Source organism: Carassius auratus, chromosome 37, assembly GCF_003368295.1.
Source record: "Carassius auratus strain Wakin chromosome 37, ASM336829v1, whole genome shotgun sequence".
Taxonomy (NCBI): domain Eukaryota; kingdom Metazoa; phylum Chordata; class Actinopteri; order Cypriniformes; family Cyprinidae; genus Carassius; species Carassius auratus.
Genome location: NC_039279.1, coordinates 552,644 through 558,690, shown reverse-complemented (window position 1 = coordinate 558,690; position 6,047 = coordinate 552,644).

Sequence of the window (6,047 nt, the reverse complement as noted above, 5' to 3'; positions counted from 1 at the left end):
CACACACACACACACACACACACACACACACACACACACACACCAGCAGGAGGAGATTCATGTCGCATTCACCTACAGCTAAAACGAAAGCTTCACATCACACAGTAAATAAAGCCTCTGAGAGCGTAATAAAAGCCATACGAGGAACATAAGGAACATATTGTCATTTCCATACTTAGGTGAGCACGGTTTACAGTAATTAGTGCCACTAACAGACGCTCTGAGCTCAGCTAATGACTCTTTATTAGGGTCAAACAGAGCTGTAAATATAAAACATGCTGTTGATTTACAGTGAAGCATCGGTTCACATCCAGAATAAACAGCTCTGGTTTATTCACTCGTCCACACTTCATACAAGATGCTCACGTCTTTCTGTCTTCAGTCGCAAAGAAATTAAGGGTTTTGAGGATTTTTCTCCATATAATGGACTTCAATGGAGACCAAGGGGTTGTTTCAAAGAGCTCTACACGATCCCAGCCAAGGAATAAGAGTCTAACCTAGAGAAACCATTGGTTATTTTATAAAAAGACAAACATTTATATACTTCCACAGATGCATGTCTTGCGCTGGCTTGAAGTCACATCGTGGAAAGGCAATGGTTCCCATCAACTGATCAGCAACTAACAATGTGTTCTTTTGTGTTCAACAGAAGAAAGAAACCCATACAGGTTTAGAACGAGTGAAGGATGAGTAAATGATGGAAGTGAACTAATCCTTTAATGACAAGCGGCAGCATGTTTAGTACTATTAGACTGCTGTCACTTTAAGAGCTACATGCATCTAATATTCAGACATGCATGTGTTTCTCTCTGTTTACTTCTACTTTAGACATGACCAACTGTGTTTATGTGTAAACCTTGTGTGTTTCTGACAGTATACACACTCACTCCAATAATCAGTAGCTGTTTGACAGGATTTTTAGTGTGTATGCGCTCGCCAATGAAATGTTTAACCAGCAAGACTCTGAAGCACAAGCAGTTGTTTTGTGGCCTTGTACAGTAAACTAAACCACTGTCGAGCAATACTAACATAATTCTCCAAAAGCAAATCATGGAGATATTTTACTCGTAATATCCGTAATATCGCACACCCCTAAAACTAATTTTTGTTCTGTAATCAATACACCTCATGATTGGATCATTTAAATATATTTGCTAGTCAGATGTAATTTTTGTGATTTGTAAACAATTATGAAAATAAAATAAATGTAAAAAAAATTAATAGTGGAGATGTAATGATTTAATTTAAATATATAAATAAAATATATATAAAAAACAGATTTCCTTTAACTTGAAATACAACTAAACTGAAAAACTAATTAATAATAAATAAATAAATATTATATAAAACGTTTTATGATTATAATTGATATATAACAATATACTGCATTATATGTATTTTTTATATTTATTTATCACTTATATTTATATATAATATTTATTTGTTTCATTTACACATTGATTTTTTTATTTGTTTTTCAGTTGTTATATTTCAAGTTAAAGGACATCTGCTGTTAAAGTGTTTTTATTTTTACCTTAATAATAGAATGATGTTCAGATTTTCCAGTAATTGTGAATACAATTTTGCCATAATCAATCATTCAGCTGTAATATTTGCATTGTACAAATAAATTAAAGTTTTTGACAGTCGACACACAAGTCCAAACCCTCCCGTTGTTCCCAATGACCAGTGGCTCTCTGTTTCCCAGCATGCTCTAGTTCCCGTACAGACTGATCGCTCGGTTTGGACGAGACAAACACTGGACGAGTCTCCGGTCCAGAGACGTCACATTGCTGTGTTTGTCTGAATCACAACCAACACACGTCATCGGCATAACGACCTTCATCGTTTGCATGCACATTCTCTTCCTTCAGATGCATCAGTACTGATTCTGCACAGCTATTTCATCTCGTTTTTTCTCATGCATGACCAAAATCTAATTTAAGCTCATTTGCATAAAATGTGCATAAAGAATTGATCTCAAAAACACATTTCTGCCTGTATGTTGCAGCTGTTGTTGGAAGTAACCTTTCGTTTTAAACAAGCAGATATAGATGGGAATATCTAGTGTTTACATAACTGCACAATTCCAATGTGCATGTAAATATAATAAAAGTTGAATGTGACGTTCAACAAATGCACATGAATGCACATGAATGGACATTCAGCTCATGTTCGGCTCGAACACAAACTAATGTCAGAAACACCACAGGATGTTTGGCTGTGAGAACAGAGCCGTTCTTCAGTCTCAAGCCCCGACCGAAGGGTCTTCAACAAAATAACTTCAAAAAATTATAAATACTCAAGCTTCAGGATCTGTGACCGAGCGACACAACCAGATGGAGGTTTTGCTTTCTTGGAAGAAACATCTCCATGACATACTGTCAGACAGAAGCAAATATAAACCTAAAACACGACTGAAATAGCTGCTTCATGCACGCCGACTAAATATTCACATTTAAAACTACAACTAAAATCTGCTATGCAAAACCCAACAATGCATTAAAGAAATAGTGCACTTAAAAATAAAAACTGCTGAAATTGTGCTCATCCTCAGGACAATCGAGAACAGGTTTGGAGAAATGTAGCATTGCATCAGTGTCTCATCAATGGATGCTCTGCAGTGAATGGGTGCCGTCAGAATGAGAGTCTGATAAAAACATCACAATAATCCACAGCACTCCAGTCCATCAGTGAACATCTGGAGAAGACAAAAGATGAAACACATCCAGCATTAAGATGATTTTAACTCAAATAATCCATAATAACGCTTCCTCCAGTGAAAAAGTGTTCTGGTCTGAATCAGGAGAGAAATCTGCACAGATCAAGCAGCGTTTAAACAGATCTAAACCTTCTCCAGATGTTCACTGATGGACTGGAGTGCTGTGGATTATTGTGATGTTTTTATCAGACTCTCATTCTGACGGCACCCATTCACTGCAGAGCATCTATTACTGAGACACTGATGCAGTGCTACATTTCTAGATGTTTTTGAGAACATCTGTTCACTGCATTAGATCTGCACACAGAAGTTTAATAGTAATATTACAGTCTATGCAACTGTACTTTCATGAGGAGTTTGTATTTGACTCAGTCTGATCTCGTACAGTTTTAATGTCGAGTCTGAAGAAGGTGTTACCCTTCCATCATTCATCACACATTAGAGCACAATAACAGCATCAGACGCCTCACAAGCCATCCGCCCGTGCTTTAAACACAATGACTTGCATTTTTAATGCACGCTGCTATTATTCTCCTACAGTGCTGTGTTCAGTCCATCTGCATTCAAGAGAAAGAATTCAAACAAAACAGTCACATGACTTCAAAACGCACTCTATTTACTTCCTGATTCATGTCCCTGGTCTTACTCTGAGTGATTAATAGTTGACGCTATATGTTATATGCACTAAAAGACAGCAATCAAATGTGCACAGAGTGACTGACCTTTCTCCAATAACAAGCTCTGTATTCAATCACACGTCTAGCTTCAGTGTCTAGTGCACTGCAGGTGTCTGAGTCAGAAGACTGCACTTTCCCGTCATGCGTCTTCACTTGATAGTGCACTGCATTGTGTGAAACCCTCGGCTGGGGAAGCGTGGCGTATGACACCGTGATTAATAATTAATCAGAGGTTACTGTTGTGTAAGCATTCGTGTGGCACGACACTCTCACTGCCAGGGACACAGAAACTATAACCTGATTAACAGTTTCATAATCTACCCATATCCATGCATTTTGGTTAATCTAAATAATTTAATATCACTGCAGTGCATACTATTATGTGTAAGCGTCTAGGAAGGCGTGATCTCGGTCTGTCCTTCATTAAATCGGGCGTCCCTCGTCTCCGTCATTAGTCACTGATCTCCAGGGAATCTCCACAACAGCATCACATCATGTTGCCGTAGTAACGAGACACACACACACACACACACAAACTTCAAGAGGGTCCATTCCAGTCCGAATGGATTTAGCAGAATAAAACCACTGGAATGCATCATAATCTAATCTTTAATGAATACAAAAAAAAGGAGTTTTGACAGGCGTAAGAAACCATTCATTTCACAACTTTTTGTATCAAACTGAGCAAACAGACACAAACACACACACAAATATATATATATATATATATCCCATTCAGGGTTATTATAAAACAAAAATTTTAAATACTAAAATATTAAATATTTAAATGACTTAGACATTAGATATTTCAATAATACTAAAAAAAAATTAATATTAAAAATATATAATTAAGCTAGTTGCCATCGCAATATTTCTAATTATTGCCCTGATGCACTGAAATACCTAAAACTAAAACTAAATTTAAAATAATTTTGGAAAAACATACATTTATACCTGAAATACAGTGAATGTCAATTTAAATAATATTTGGAAACATTTCAGCAAGCTATAAAAATTAATTTAAATAATTAATAAAACTATATTCTATTATTTTAGAATAATTTTGTATAGAATAATATTTTTATAATATATATATATATATATATATATAATATATATATATATATATATATATATATATATATATATACAGTTTTTCAGTCTATAAAGCTATTCTACACTGACACACATAGATAGATAGATAGATAGATAGATAGATAGATAGATAGATAGATAGATAGATAGATAGATAGATAGATGGGTCTGGGGTCAGGACAGGTGAAGGATGCTCGAGAGGCCCACATCAGGACCGCGGTACACATCAGATCAGATCCAGACCGATTCTATCTCTCTCATTCCAAGCATCATGTTTTCACACATGCATATGTAAATGAGTAAGGTAAAGCTGATCATATATTCATGAGTCGCCCATCAGCAGCAGCGAGTGTGACAGATGAAGGTGTTTTACCTGCCCACGGTCTGGTTGGCCAGTTGTCGCATTCGGTTGAATTGCTTCTTCATCTTCCTACAATTTGCGCGTGAATCCCGATGGAAGAAACAGCAGCTGACATTCCTCACTTAAAGAACAACCGTTAGGAGATATTCCACGGCTCGGGCCATAACGAACGATTCCTCTTCGGCCTGCAACCATCACCTACAGCGAACGAAAACGCCAGAAATCATCATTTGCGCGTTCTGCTCGTCGCTCGAGACTCGGGATGCTCCGCTGAGCTCCGGTGACGCGGCGGCAGGGCGGAGGGGCATTATGGGTAATGTAGTTCTGCGAGACACACTGGCCTACAATTTGACACTCTGAAGGTCGTGGGAATGTATTGTATTCAGTTTATGAGATCATACGTCAGCAGTTTTGAAGCTCTCATAACATTCACGTAAAACAATTCCAGTTAAGAGTAAAATCGAACTGACATGCAGCTAATAAACTGAAATCACTGTTGTGAGTTAACATAATAAAATACATAATTTACAGAATATGGTTGGTTGTTAAAATACATAAAAACATTTAAAAAATACCACTACTATAAATAAATAATAGTTATGCTAACAATGTTGCCATCTTGTGGATGTCGAGAAGAACTGCAGCCAGCACTGACGGAAACAAAATAATTTTTTGTTCTCTTGGAATAAATGAACGAATGAATAAGTGTATTTTTCATGCTGCTGATGTTTGGTTTGGGCGAGATGTTCCCCTTCTATCAGTCCGTGGTAAGTCCAGGGAGAAGAGAAGTGTATTAATCCTGCACCACGAGAAAATTAGGAATTGCAAGCCGCTGAAACTAGTTGCTAATTGCATGCTTCAATCTTAAAGTTTTCATATTTTTTTTTCCAGGATCCCAAACAGCATCCTTACAGCGACCTGTTTCTGGAGATAGGTGGAGATCCTGAAGAACAACCAGAACGTGTCAAACATTCTGAAATATAATGCTAGAATCCTCTCTGTGTCTGTCTCTAATAAAGTTTATTTAAATGTTGTGTGTTTTGGACTTGAAATACCTGCATGCATGTGAGTATTTAAATATGCATAATAAATATGCACATTATATTTAAATAAACTTCATGATTTTATTTTCAATAATTAAAAAATATCTATTTTGGGATGTCAGTAGTCAGTCTAAAATGACTAAATAAAA